Source organism: Drosophila bipectinata, chromosome 4, assembly GCF_030179905.1.
Source record: "Drosophila bipectinata strain 14024-0381.07 chromosome 4, DbipHiC1v2, whole genome shotgun sequence".
NCBI lineage: Eukaryota > Metazoa > Arthropoda > Insecta > Diptera > Drosophilidae > Drosophila > Drosophila bipectinata.
Window position 1 is genome coordinate 16,670,441 of NC_091740.1, and position 16,713 is coordinate 16,687,153.

The window sequence follows — 16,713 nt, forward strand, 5'->3', positions numbered from 1 at the left end:
CAATTTTAAAATGCCGTCTTTTTTCAATAGTTTAATGTTGTAGCTTTTAAAAAAACAACAACTTTTTTTCTAGAAATATATAGATGCCGTCTTTTTTCAATAGTTTAATGTTGTAGCTTAAAAAAAAAAACAACAAGCTTTTTTTCTAGAAAATAGAGAAATAGATCTAGAAAAATAGACCAAATTTATTAATAAATTATGAAAATTGTTGAAGCTATAACGCTTTTTCCAAAACAAGACAATGCAATCTTGCGAGCGCTCCGGTTTGTAAAAGATTAGTTTGTAAAAAAAGGAATGAACTCCATAGAAGGCCACAGTGTTACTCCGGAGTAACCGCAAGATTACATTGATATGTTTAGCTTATATAGCGAAAAGCGTATAATTTGGCAAAAATATCATTCATGCTACATCCGAACTCTCTAACGCTAAAAACACCAAAGTTATATCATTATACCCTTGCAGAGGGTATTATAATTTTGGTCAAAAGTGTGCAACGCAGTGAAGGAGACATCTCCGACCCTATAAAGTATATATATTCTTGATCAGGATCACCTCCTGAGTTGATATGAGCATGTCCGTCTGTCCGTCTGTCCGTCTGTCTGTCTGTTTCTACGCGAACTAGTCTCTCAGTTTTAAAGCTATCGACTTGAAACTTTGCACACACCCTTCTTTCCTTTGCACGCAGTATATAAGTCGGAACGGCCCGGATCGGCCGACTATATCCTATAGCTGCCATATAACTGATTGATCGGAAATGGTATAACTTTGGTGTTTTTAGAGTTAGAGAGTTCAAATTTGACATGAGAGCTATTTTTGGCAAAATAATACGACATGCCAAATTTCATAAGGATCGGCCGACTATATCCTATAGCTGCCATATAACTGAACGATCGGAAATGACCCAACTTTCGTGTTTTTGAAGATAGAAAGCTGGAACTTAGTACAGATTTAATTCTTGGTCAGTTGATCCAACCTACCAAATTTCATTAGGATCGGCCGACTATATCCCATAGCTGCCATATAACTGAACGATGGGAAATGGTATTTGGTAGAAATATCAACTTTCGTAGTTTTGAAGATAGAAGTTTGGGACTTTTTTTAGATTTTGTATTGTAATAAATTGGATTATATATTCCTATTCCCATAAGGATCGGCCAACTATATCCGATGTTTGCGATATATATCCGGTTTTAACTGCAAGGGTATATAAACTTCGGCTCCGCCCGAAGTTAGCTTTCCTTTCTTGTTTTCTATCAATCAGTATATGGCAGCTATAGGATATAGTCGACCGATCCCGACTTTTCCAAAGAAAAGAAAGGTGTATGCAAAGTTTCAAGTTAATAGCTTTGAAACTGAGAGACTAGTTTGCGTAGAAACAGACAGACGGATATGCTCATATCAACTCAGGAGGTGATCCTGAGCATGAGTGTATATACTTTATAGGGTCGGGGATGTGTCCATCACTGCGAAAATAATTTCTTGTTAAAATGTTAGAGAGTTGAGATTTTCTATGAACTTTATTTTTGACCAATTGATTCGTTATACAACAATTTATAAGGATTGGCCGACTATATCCTACCATATGACTGGTCGCTAAGAAATGTCTTAAGGGGGGACATCTGAGTAACAGGACAAAAAAAAACGGATTTTCTGGAATTTAATTTGGCCAAATCAAAACAGCTAATCGAAAATTTGTACATGAGGTTTTATTATATTATATTTAAAGTACACAATAAAATTTTTTTTAATAAATCGAAAACAAAATGGCGGCCCTGCAGCCCTTATTCGTAGGCCCTATTTTTTTAAAGGGGGTCCATGGCCGAACACCTAACGTCCTTAATTTTTTATCTAGAACAAAAAATCAAAATTGGTTAGTTTTTGTATCTCAACGGCTATCGACACACGTAGGATTTTTTCGATATATTGATTTTTTGCAAAATAGTGAGTGATTGAACAAAATTTTCAATTTTCACGAACAAAAAACGTCACAAAATTGTTGATAAAAAAAAAAAGTATCCTACGTGTGTCGATAGACATAGGTATTCTGAGTATACTGTCAAAATTTTAGAACGATAGGTTAAGAGTTGTTCGAGTTATGTGTTCGGCCAACTTAAAAAAAGCGGTTTCGAGAAAAACGCGTTTAAAGTTTTAAGTACTGTGGGATATACCTGTGAGGCATCGCCGCAGAATGAAAAATTTCGACACTTTAACACTTTTGCCGGACTCTATCTTTTGATACGTCATTTTTAAAACCCTAAAGAATTTTTTAAGCGAAAAAAAAAAATTTCGATTTTTTCAAAATTCTACTCAGATGTCCCCCCTTAATACTCGTGTTTTTGAAGATAGGAGGTGAGGACTTCCTAAAGATTCTACTTTTGGAAAACTAATTCGATCTACTCGATATTGTAAGGATCGGCCAACTATATCCTATAGCTCCCATACAACTGAACAATCTAAAAAATCACATATATGGTACTTTTGAGGATAAAAGCTTGGGACTTTTGGAAATACATAAACGTCGGCCAACTAAATTGGAAATTTTCAATACATTTCCGATCTTAACTGCAAGGTTTTATAAACATCGGATCCGCCAGAAGTTACATTTCTTTTCTTTTTTTAGCTAAAATTTTTAAGTCAACCCTTATTGTATCAACAAGAATTTTGTATTATTATCAAATGAATTGAATTTTAAGACTGAAATAAAAAAACTCTTACGAGGTAAAATTAAAGGCTGCTCTAATTCGAAAACATTAAATAACATACAGACTCGTGTCGTGAAGAATACTTTTAAATACTAGCCTTTTAGGCGTGGCTTGCGCGTTCGTCACCGTTAAACCGATTTTTTTTCTATATTAACCTAGTGCAAACAGACAAACTGAAGACACACTATGTTTCTTTGTGAAGGATAATAGCTTCTAAACAAAAAGTCGGATTTTGATAGTCAATCGATGTGTATTCAAAATTCAAATGTTATTAGTAAAATATTTTGTTTTGAAACTCCAACGTTCCCACTCCAATGTACTCCAATTTAGTCAATCAAAATCATTTTAAATTTACGAAAATTTATCCGATACTGATAAACTTTTGTCAATGTTTTGAAAACACGGCGTATTTAATTGAAGCAATACTTTTATATTGGTATATGATTCATTCAGATCAGAAGCGCACTAATGCTTCGCCTATGTACATATATGTACATATATAGTGTTTTCATTCGCAAGCTAAGCGCCACCTACATCGCACTATAGGAAGTTTGACCACTTTTTCTGGCCAAAAATCGTTTTTCGGAAGTTAAAGAATTTAAATAATTTTAACTGCATATCATTCACAATAGACTAATTTTTAATGGTGCTCACCAGAAATTTCAATAGATGGCACCACTGCGAAAAAATCAGCTGTTGAGAATTATGTATTTGTGTATGTGAAGTGTCCAAAAAACTTGTGTTATCCTTTTAATAACGAGAAAATGTAAACATAGTCTAAAAAATGGTGTATAGCTGTCATATAACTTATTGATAGAAAAAGCCATAACTTTAAGGTTTTTAGAGTTTGAGAGTTGGGATTTTCTATGGGACTTGTTATTTTTTTTTTTAGGATCGGCCGACTATATCCTATAACTGCCTTATTACTTATCTACCCAAAGATGGATGGAGCTACCCAAGTTTTTAAAAAAGCGACCAACTATATCCAATAGCTGCCATATAACATATTTTTTAAAGATAGAAGCTTGAGACTTCTTTCTTTGATATATTCTAACAAATTGTTTTCATAATGAAATTCTCATAAGGATCGGCCAACTGTATCCGATTTTTGCGATACATATCCAGATCTTAATTGTAAGGGCATTTCAGCTTCTTGTTCTATAGTAGTTGCACATTTTAGTTGCACAATCGAAAAAACAAAGTAATGGCGTAATGGAATGCCAAGTGTTTTATTGGGCATAAAGCAAGAAAAAAAATATTATAATTCAATTTAACTTTACTTCACAAAGTACTATTAATAGTACTAAAATATAAATGTGTAAAATATATATAGCTTATAGGTTTTATTTTTGATGCGTAAAACAAAAATAAAGAATATTTTTAAAATTTTTTTGAGAATAGCATATTTTTTAAGCTCATTATAATTTTTTTTAGATGTATAATTTTATACATGGGTTATACTTACATACATACAAGATATGCATACATACACATATCGGATATAATTAACAGACCCATGTAGAAATTGAAGTAGTATATAATGTAAATTTTAATAATAGTCCCATGTTTATATCTGCTTTATCAGGAAAGGTATAGCATTTCCGATTTTCAATTATATGAAAGCTAAATGATATAGTAACTTTACAACTTTATGTCTCAACAATAAAAATTTTGTTCCATACTTTTGTATGTTTTGGAAATAACAACTGAGGAAGCCGATTAAAGAACCTGAAGCATAATAAGAAGAATTTTGTTGCATACTTTTGTATTTTTTGGAAATACTAACTGCTAGAGTAGACTACTTCAAATAGTCATTTTCACTATTCACTATTTTATTGGATAGTTCTATATCTTTGAGTTACCCAGGTTGAATTTTGTTTGGAAGAATTTTGTTTTCATATATGTATAAATTGGCCACATACACTTGCCAGAAAAAATCTGCGTACAAACATGTTCGCTCACTTTGGCTTCGAAAAAAAAGTGCTAATAGTATACATAGAAAATTCATTTTTTTTCTAAAAAGTAGTACATTTTACAAAAGTAGTACAGTAGTACAGCTTTGATGGTATGTAACTTCCTAGTTCCTAGCTTTTAAACTTTAGATACTATATAGAAAAAATAAAAAAAATATTCGGATTTTCAGTCAGAAAAAGTGTGCGTAAAAAATTTAAAATATCGAAAAAAAATTTTTTTTTTAATATATTGGTACGAAGAAAGGATATCCCTTTTAGCTTAATAACTTCAGCCAACCAATTTGCCATTGAGTGGACCAATTTCGCCGTATCCTTTGCCGTTATTTTACTCCATTCTTCTATTCTATCCTTGGATGTTATGGTGTTTTGGCGAGTCCTGAGCTCCAATAGGTCCCATAGATGATTAATAGGATTTAGATTTAAGGATTGAGGTGGCGAATTTAAGTGATTTTCCACATTTTAAAGCATCTACAGCTTGGTATTGTGGGCACAATGTTTCGGATCATTGTCCTGTTGAAACCAAAAATCATTCTCGAGTCCTAATTTTGAGCCCTTTGAAATAAATTTGGTTTTAAAATGTTGATATACTTCTTGTGATCCTTTCTGGATTCAAAAAATTCCGGATTCCCGACTCTACTAGCCGCTACACATACCCGAACCATTGTACCACCGCCACCGTGTTTTACGGTTGGGGCAATATGTTGGATATATGTATAGGGTTTTAGCCTTTTTTCGCCATATCAGGTGACGAGATTTTATTCCAAATATACAAAATTTGTATATAATAATTCGATCTACTCGATATTGTAAGGATCGGCCAACTATATCCTATAGCTCCCATACAACTGAACAATCTAAAAAATCACATATATGGTACTTTTGAGGATAAAAGCTTGGGACTTTTGGAAATACATAAACGTCGGCCAACTAAATTGGAAATTTTCAATACATTTCCGATCTTAACTGCAAGGTTTTATAAACATCGGATCCGCCAGAAGTTACATTTCTTTTCTTTTTTTAGCTAAAATTTTTAAGTCAACCCTTATTGTATCAACAAGAATTTTGTATTATTATCAAATGAATTGAATTTTAAGACTGAAATAAAAAAAACTCTTACGAGGTAAAATTAAAGGCTGCTCTAATTCGAAAACATTAAATAACATACAGACTCGTGTCGTGAAGAATACTTTTAAATACTAGCCTTTTAGGCGTGGCTTGCGCGTTCGTCACCGTTAAACCGATTTTTTTTCTATATTAACCTAGTGCAAACAGACAAACTGAAGACACACTATGTTTCTTTGTGAAGGATAATAGCTTCTAAACAAAAAGTCGGATTTTGATAGTCAATCGATGTGTATTCAAAATTCAAATGTTATTAGTAAAATATTTTTTTTTGAAACTCCAACGTTCCCACTCCAATGTACTCCAATTTAGTCAATCAAAATCATTTTAAATTTACGAAAATTTATCCGATACTGATAAACTTTTGTCAATGTTTTGAAAACACGGCGTATTTAATTGAAGCAATACTTTTATATTGGTATATGATTCATTCAGATCAGAAGCGCACTAATGCTTCGCCTATGTACATATATGTACATATATAGTGTTTTCATTCGCAAGCTAAGCGCCACCTACATCGCACTATAGGAAGTTTGACCACTTTTTCTGGCCAAAAATCGTTTTTCGGAAGTTAAAGAATTTAAATAATTTTAACTGCATATCATTCACAATAGACTAATTTTTAATGGTGCTCACCAGAAATTTCAATAGATGGCACCACTGCGAAAAAATCAGCTGTTGAGAATTATGTATTTGTGTATGTGAAGTGTTATCCTTTTAATAACGAGAAAATGTAAACATAGTCTAAAAAATGGTGTATAGCTGTCATATAACTTATTGATAGAAAAAGCCATAACTTTAAGGTTTTTAGAGTTTGAGAGTTGGGATTTTCTATGGGACTTGTTATTTTTTTTTTTAGGATCGGCCGACTATATCCTATAACTGCCTTATTACTTATCTACCCAAAGATGGATGGAGCTACCCAAGTTTTTAAAAAAGCGACCAACTATATCCAATAGCTGCCATATAACATATTTTTTAAAGATAGAAGCTTGAGACTTCTTTCTTTGATATATTCTAACAAATTGTTTTCATAATGAAATTCTCATAAGGATCGGCCAACTGTATCCGATTTTTGCGATACATATCCAGATCTTAATTGTAAGGGCATTTCAGCTTCTTGTTCTATAGTAGTTGCACATTTTAGTTGCACAATCGAAAAAACAAAGTAATGGCGTAATGGAATGCCAAGTGTTTTATTGGGCATAAAGCAAGAAAAAAAATATTATAATTCAATTTAACTTTACTTCACAAAGTACTATTAATAGTACTAAAATATAAATGTGTAAAATATATATAGCTTATAGGTTTTATTTTTGATGCGTAAAACAAAAATAAAGAATATTTTTAAAATTTTTTTGAGAATAGCATATTTTTTAAGCTCATTATAATTTTTTTTAGATGTATAATTTTATACATGGGTTATACTTACATACATACAAGATATGCATACATACACATATCGGATATAATTAACAGACCCATGTAGAAATTGAAGTAGTATATAATGTAAATTTTAATAATAGTCCCATGTTTATATCTGCTTTATCAGGAAAGGTATAGCATTTCCGATTTTCAATTATATGAAAGCTAAATGATATAGTAACTTTACAACTTTATGTCTCAACAATAAAAATTTTGTTCCATACTTTTGTATGTTTTGGAAATAACAACTGAGGAAGCCGATTAAAGAACCTGAAGCATAATAAGAAGAATTTTGTTGCATACTTTTGTATTTTTTGGAAATACTAACTGCTAGAGTAGACTACTTCAAATAGTCATTTTCACTATTCACTATTTTATTGGATAGTTCTATATCTTTGAGTTACCCAGGTTGAATTTTGTTTGGAAGAATTTTGTTTTCATATATGTATAAATTGGCCACATACACTTGCCAGAAAAAATCTGCGTACAAACATGTTCGCTCACTTTGGCTTCGAAAAAAAAGTGCTAATAGTATACATAGAAAATTCATTTTTTTTCTAAAAAGTAGTACATTTTACAAAAGTAGTACAGTAGTACAGCTTTGATGGTATGTAACTTCCTAGTTCCTAGCTTTTAAACTTTAGATACTATATAGAAAAAATAAAAAAAATATTCGGATTTTCAGTCAGAAAAAGTGTGCGTAAAAAATTTAAAATATCGAAAAAAAATTTTTTTTTTAATATATTGGTACGAAGAAAGGATATCCCTTTTAGCTTAATAACTTCAGCCAACCAATTTGCCATTGAGTGGACCAATTTCGCCGTATCCTTTGCCGTTATTTTACTCCATTCTTCTATTCTATCCTTGGATGTTATGGTGTTTTGGCGAGTCCTGAGCTCCAATAGGTCCCATAGATGATTAATAGGATTTAGATTTAAGGATTGAGGTGGCGAATTTAAGTGATTTTCCACATTTTAAAGCATCTACAGCTTGGTATTGTGGGCACAATGTTTCGGATCATTGTCCTGTTGAAACCAAAAATCATTCTCGAGTCCTAATTTTGAGCCCTTTGAAATAAATTTGGTTTTAAAATGTTGATATACTTCTTGTGATCCTTTCTGGATTCAAAAAATTCCGGATTCCCGACTCTACTAGCCGCTACACATACCCGAACCATTGTACCACCGCCACCGTGTTTTACGGTTGGGGCAATATGTTGGATATATGTATAGGGTTTTAGCCTTTTTTCGCCATATCAGGTGACGAGATTTTATTCCAAATATACAAAATTTGTATATAATAATTCGATCTACTCGATATTGTAAGGATCGGCCAACTATATCCTATAGCTCCCATACAACTGAACAATCTAAAAAATCACATATATGGTACTTTTGAGGATAAAAGCTTGGGACTTTTGGAAATACATAAACGTCGGCCAACTAAATTGGAAATTTTCAATACATTTCCGATCTTAACTGCAAGGTTTTATAAACATCGGATCCGCCAGAAGTTACATTTCTTTTCTTTTTTTAGCTAAAATTTTTAAGTCAACCCTTATTGTATCAACAAGAATTTTGTATTATTATCAAATGAATTGAATTTTAAGACTGAAATAAAAAAAACTCTTACGAGGTAAAATTAAAGGCTGCTCTAATTCGAAAACATTAAATAACATACAGACTCGTGTCGTGAAGAATACTTTTAAATACTAGCCTTTTAGGCGTGGCTTGCGCGTTCGTCACCGTTAAACCGATTTTTTTTCTATATTAACCTAGTGCAAACAGACAAACTGAAGACACACTATGTTTCTTTGTGAAGGATAATAGCTTCTAAACAAAAAGTCGGATTTTGATAGTCAATCGATGTGTATTCAAAATTCAAATGTTATTAGTAAAATATTTTTTTTTGAAACTCCAACGTTCCCACTCCAATGTACTCCAATTTAGTCAATCAAAATCATTTTAAATTTACGAAAATTTATCCGATACTGATAAACTTTTGTCAATGTTTTGAAAACACGGCGTATTTAATTGAAGCAATACTTTTATATTGGTATATGATTCATTCAGATCAGAAGCGCACTAATGCTTCGCCTATGTACATATATGTACATATATAGTGTTTTCATTCGCAAGCTAAGCGCCACCTACATCGCACTATAGGAAGTTTGACCACTTTTTCTGGCCAAAAATCGTTTTTCGGAAGTTAAAGAATTTAAATAATTTTAACTGCATATCATTCACAATAGACTAATTTTTAATGGTGCTCACCAGAAATTTCAATAGATGGCACCACTGCGAAAAAATCAGCTGTTGAGAATTATGTATTTGTGTATGTGAAGTGTCCAAAAAACTTGTGTTATCCTTTTAATAACGAGAAAATGTAAACATAGTCTAAAAAATGGTGTATAGCTGTCATATAACTTATTGATAGAAAAAGCCATAACTTTAAGGTTTTTAGAGTTTGAGAGTTGGGATTTTCTATGGGACTTGTTATTTTTTTTTTTAGGATCGGCCGACTATATCCTATAACTGCCTTATTACTTATCTACCCAAAGATGGATGGAGCTACCCAAGTTTTTAAAAAAGCGACCAACTATATCCAATAGCTGCCATATAACATATTTTTTAAAGATAGAAGCTTGAGACTTCTTTCTTTGATATATTCTAACAAATTGTTTTCATAATGAAATTCTCATAAGGATCGGCCAACTGTATCCGATTTTTGCGATACATATCCAGATCTTAATTGTAAGGGCATTTCAGCTTCTTGTTCTATAGTAGTTGCACATTTTAGTTGCACAATCGAAGAAACAAAGTAATGGCGTAATGGAATGCCAAGTGTTTTATTGGGCATAAAGCAAGAAAAAAAATATTATAATTCAATTTAACTTTACTTCACAAAGTACTATTAATAGTACTAAAATATAAATGTGTAAAATATATATAGCTTATAGGTTTTATTTTTGATGCGTAAAACAAAAATAAAGAATATTTTTAAAATTTTTTTGAGAATAGCATATTTTTTAAGCTCATTATAATTTTTTTTAGATGTATAATTTTATACATGGGTTATACTTACATACATACAAGATATGCATACATACACATATCGGATATAATTAACAGACCCATGTAGAAATTGAAGTAGTATATAATGTAAATTTTAATAATAGTCCCATGTTTATATCTGCTTTATCAGGAAAGGTATAGCATTTCCGATTTTCAATTATATGAAAGCTAAATGATATAGTAACTTTACAACTTTATGTCTCAACAATAAAAATTTTGTTCCATACTTTTGTATGTTTTGGAAATAACAACTGAGGAAGCCGATTAAAGAACCTGAAGCATAATAAGAAGAATTTTGTTGCATACTTTTGTATTTTTTGGAAATACTAACTGCTAGAGTAGACTACTTCAAATAGTCATTTTCACTATTCACTATTTTATTGTATAGTTCTATATCTTTGAGTTACCCAGGTTGAATTTTGTTTGGAAGAATTTTGTTTTCATATATGTATAAATTGGCCACATACACTTGCCAGAAAAAATCTGCGTACAAACATGTTCGCTCACTTTGGCTTCGAAAAAAAAGTGCTAATAGTATACATAGAAAATTCATTTTTTTTCTAAAAAGTAGTACATTTTACAAAAGTAGTACAGTAGTACAGCTTTGATGGTATGTAACTTCCTAGTTCCTAGCTTTTAAACTTTAGATACTATATAGAAAAAATAAAAAAAATATTCGGATTTTCAGTCAGAAAAAGTGTGCGTAAAAAATTTAAAATATCGAAAAAAAATTTTTTTTTTAATATATTGGTACGAAGAAAGGATATCCCTTTTAGCTTAATAACTTCAGCCAACCAATTTGCCATTGAGTGGACCAATTTCGCCGTATCCTTTGCCGTTATTTTACTCCATTCTTCTATTCTATCCTTGGATGTTATGGTGTTTTGGCGAGTCCTGAGCTCCAATAGGTCCCATAGATGATTAATAGGATTTAGATTTAAGGATTGAGGTGGCGAATTTAAGTGATTTTCCACATTTTAAAGCATCTACAGCTTGGTATTGTGGGCACAATGTTTCGGATCATTGTCCTGTTGAAACCAAAAATCATTCTCGAGTCCTAATTTTGAGCCCTTTGAAATAAATTTGGTTTTAAAATGTTGATATACTTCTTGTGATCCTTTCTGGATTCAAAAAATTCCGGATTCCCGACTCTACTAGCCGCTACACATACCCGAACCATTGTACCACCGCCACCGTGTTTTACGGTTGGGGCAATATGTTGGATATATGTATAGGGTTTTAGCCTTTTTTCGCCATATCAGGTGACGAGATTTTATTCCAAATATACAAAATTTGCTTTTTTCACTGAAAATAATTTATATTTGGGATAAAAGGACGTAAAATTCAAAAAATACCTAAACCTCGACCCAACCGTAAAACACGTACTACTTTTTAGAAAAAAAGTGAATTTTCTATGTATACTATTAGCACTTTTTTTCGAAGCCAGTGAGCGAACATGTTTGTACGCAGACTTTTTCTGGTTAGTGTAAATAGTTTGGCATAGTTTGACCGGCGCTACAGAAACATAACATTTTTTTGGCGGGAAAGGGTGTGAAAAAAATTTGAAATAAACATTACCCGCGCTTCTATCATATGAGTTTGCAAGCAATATCTTGCGTATTGATAAGTTAAATTAAGCATTTTTTGATTATTTTCTTTTTTTTTATAGCTAAGTACTTATACTTATACTTGTATTCACAAATTTGCCTCGTCGCTTTCTTTACGGTTCGCGGTTCGTTTTTACGAATTGAATAGAATATTGTTGAATATTGAATATTGTTCAAGACACTTTAAAAACTGTGATTTAATGGAATTTTATTGAATAAGAAATATAACTAACACGAAAATAAATCGTCAATCCACCAGTTGATTTAGTTTTTGTAAACTATTACTTTAATGATTCTTTCTTTCTTAGAATTTGTATACCTTTGCAGTTGGTATTATAATTTTATTCTAAATATATTCTAAATATATAAATATATTATTGATCAGGATCTCTTGACCTCCTGAGTTAATATAGGCATGTCTGTCTGTCCGGCTCTCTATTCGTGTTTTTCCGCGAACTAGTCTCTCAGTATTAAAGCTATAGACTTGAAACTTTGCACACATCCAAATGAATGTGCACGCAGAATATAAGTCGAAACGCCAGGCTATATATCCTATAGCTATAACTTTGGTGTTTTTAGAGTTAGAGAGTTGACATTTTTATCAAAATAATGCGAAAAATTTCAGTTCGGCCAACTGTATCCTATAGCTGCCATATAACTGATTGATCGGAAATGCTATAACTTTCCTTTTTTAAGAAATAGAGTTTGGAATTTTATGAATGCAGTTTTTGCAAATTTTATACCAAATTTTATAAGGATCGGCCGACTAACTGCAACAAAACGATCGAAAATGACGCAACGTTCGTGTTTTTGAAGCTAGATAGTTTTAATTCCCTTTTGGTCAGTTGATCCGAATTACCAAATTTCATAACGATCGGCCGAATATATTTAATAGCGACCATATAACTGATCGATTGGAAAACTTTGGTGTTTTTGAAGACAGAAGCTTGGGACTTTTTTTTAGATTTTTTGTTGCAATAAATTGGTTTTGTTATGATATTCTCAAAAGGATCTGCAACTATATCCGATGTTTGCGGTATATATCCGGTTTTAAATGAAAGGGTAAATTAACTTCGGCTCTGCCCGAAGTTAGGTTTCCTTTCTTGTTTGTACAGATATCGATTCTCTTTATAGAGAGTTTGCTTAGGGAATCAAATAGAGATCGTTGTACTACTCACACTCATGTAACCTTTAACAATGGTTTTGACACCGAAAATGCTCGATCCCAGGGCATTAAGGTAAGCATCGTTATTGGTTAAGCAAAGCTAAGTCTGGATCAAGAAAAGTAGTGAGCTACAGAATCCACAGTGATTGAGGTGGGATCTAACAAAAAAAAAGATTTATAACAATTGAAGTTGATAGTGAGCGTACTGGTCCAAAACGTAGCTTAGATAACAAATTTTCTGGGTCTTCAGATTAAAAACCGCAGTCGATGCCGAAAAGGTTTTGTAACAAACAAAAGAGGTCAACATTGTTACACTAAACACCCAACCCAATGGCGGGCATTCAATGGTTCGTCAGTCAACCCTACTTAGGGGTGCGAGGAGCTCAGTCTACCCTTGAAGTAAACAATGAAAAGATGCATTGTGTGTGTATTTGGGCATGATTAAAATTGCCTGCCTTTGTAATGCATAGTAAATAGGCGGGATGTGTGTCCCTTTGCTTAGACATTTACAGCATACATATGTACATACATACATACATATGTAGACTAAAACATTTATGTGCAAACAATAATGCTTATGGGTTAGATCTCCAATTTTTAAACTCGGTACTCCAATTTTTAAACAAATGTATGTAAATGGGAGGAAAAAATTGTTTGACTTCATTAAGTATCGACAAGTTAGACATACATATATTTATTATAAAGAATATAGACGTACTATTGGAATAATAAGCGCAGGACATTTTAAATTTTTCGCGATAAACAGTAGCCTTCTTAAGGATTCTTCATATTTTTAGATTGAGAATATCTAAAGATAAAGTCTTTTCTCATTACTACATATAAATACAAACAATACAAATTGTTTACAAATAACTTTAAAGTAGTCGCGTCGAAAAATGGAGTCCTATAACAACTAACAAGTGTGTTGTTAACCCTTAAGCTTGGTTTTAATTTTATTTCTATACTAAAGTCACACAATTTGTTCTATAATTGTTCCCTTTAAGTTTCTATAACTTAATTTTTAATTTTTTTAAATTCAAACTTTTCGCTGTTTTTATTTTTGATATGTGTTAAATATTGGTTATTTTGGTTTAAATGTTAAATACAAAATATGATATATCTTATCAAACCCTATTTGCAAAAATAACGTAAGCTCCAAAAAGCAAATCTTGACAGACCGATACCTCAGTAAATAGATGCAATTAGTTTTTCATATTTTGGGAGCAAATACGTTACGTTACGCTTACGTTATTTTCGCAAATAGGGCTCGTTATGTTAATAAATTTTGGTAGATAGCAACTGCAGGAATATTTTTACTACATATAATCGATGGTACATCGAGACCAGGCTACATATATTGCTCCACTTCCATTAAATAAAATAAATTGCGCAATTGATCTTGCAATTAAAATTTAAAAAGTTAAAAATATTTTATTAATTCGTATGTCAAATAAATCATTTTGCGGCTTAGAACATTGGATGTCAAATACTACCTGATAGTTATTTTATCATAGTTCCAAGTAGGTACAATGCACGCCAAATAAAAAAATCATTTAAAAACCAAAAAATCAAAAAAATCAAATCATTTTTTCTACATGTATGTATTTGCCGTTGGGATTTCAGGGTCCATCGTACGATACACGCGTTTCGTATTATTATCCGGATACGGAAATATTATTTTAAATAACTGCGTACCATCACGAAGGAGGTGTTGTCGCAATCCCCAGTCAGTCTGTTCTCAAAGGGCCGATAGATCTTATTCGGCTACGGCTTTAGTCCTTAATCAGTGGCAACAGTAAGGGTAAAACGAGCGTGTGCACGGGAAATTAACAAAGGAGCATGCAGAATCTGATTCGTAATATTTGCTTATAAAGAGCAATTTTTGCTTTTTAAATAATTGCATCGATTGTGTACATAAATATGTAGGTTAATTTCTTAATATCATAATATATTAATACGAAATATAAATTTGTTTATATATAATTGAATAAACAAATATATACACTTGTTTACACATTTGTTTACAGATTGAACATTTTGTTACAGCACTAATTAGACATTTAAAAATTATAAAATAAACCTTACATTTTTATCATTGTTTATTTGTTTTAAACATTTATGTTTAATTAATTATTGAAGTTTAATAAATTCCTACAGCAATCTTTATGTGATTGCATAGTATTAGGTCTCCTTGACATCAAGCGGCAAAGTGGCCAACTGGGGCGCGCGTTTAAATCTGTATTTACTGCACTTCGTATCCAGCCGCGAGAGCGTGTGGTGGGTGGTGGATGGAGTTGCTGTTTTTGAATACCCCTGACGTTTTACATCATCATTGCCACACGGCCTTCATCCTCTTTTATAATCGTTGTTACTGCTCTCGTTCAGTTAACGATATCGTCTGGTCACCGCCTGCTGCTGCCAGCTAGCTCAAAAGGCCGCCTTGAACCGCCGTTCGCCACGTGCCGCTGACAAACTGCTTAAACACGCCATAGATGAATTCAAATATGGTCTGGTTTCTGTTCCTGCCGTCAACCGTTGAAGCATTCCCTGTTTTTGCGCTCGAGAAATTACACACTTTGCGGCGTTTTGCGCTTTTAACAACTTTATTGTTATCGATCGTTTGTCGCTAGGTTGCCAATTATCAATTTTTGGACTAGACGCACACTGGTTAGTTCTAATAGAACAAATACACAATAACTAATAATTTTTTTTTTTTTTATAATTTAGATATATGCAAAATTAGGAATTTTTTTATTAGTTATCTTTTAATTTATCTTTTTAGTTTTAAAGTTAAAAAATACATTACTAGTTATAATTAAATGTATGCATATTGGTCAGTCATTTTGGGGCATATTATCTGAAAGACGGATTAATATTTTTCCATCCAAGATAAGTCTCTCACATGTAAGCCACCCTAAATTTTAACAGTACACCTTTTACTTTTAAATTTTAAATCGGGTCGGACCAAGAAAATTTAAAAAGTTTTTGCTCAAAAATGGGTTTTCTCAGAGCAAAAAATTGCTTTGCACGCAGTCTTTGAGACGATGTTGTCGACTATATCCCATAGCTTCCATGTAACTGATTGATTTGAAATGTCATAACTTTGGTGTATATAGAGTTAGAGGGGTTAAGGTTTTCTATGGATTATATTTTTGGCTAATGGATCCAACCTACCAAATATTATAAGAATCTTCCGACTATATATTATAGGTGCCACATATCTGAACGTTCGAAAATTACACATCTTTTGTGTGAGTTTTTCACTTTTTCACTATCGTAGAAATGATTATATATTATACATAACTGTAAGAACAATCCTAAGGTACAAAAAACTATGTTTCATCTTATGGAAGTTTTGGTATAGTTACGAAATTCTAGTTAATGTCAGATAGTTGGCCTCTACTAATATTGGCCTCTACATCTTCTGCAATGCCTTTTTAATGATGTAGTATTTCGCTATGTAAGCCGAACCATTTATAGCAAGTGTAAAGTCTCCCATGATTAATTTTATATATGTAAAATAAGCTAATTGGAATAAATATGTCGGTTAAGATAGGAAATAAATTAGGCTTTAAATGTAAATTATAAATATTATTTAGATATTAAAAATAATAATAAATCCTGAATCCAATTAAATTATTTCAG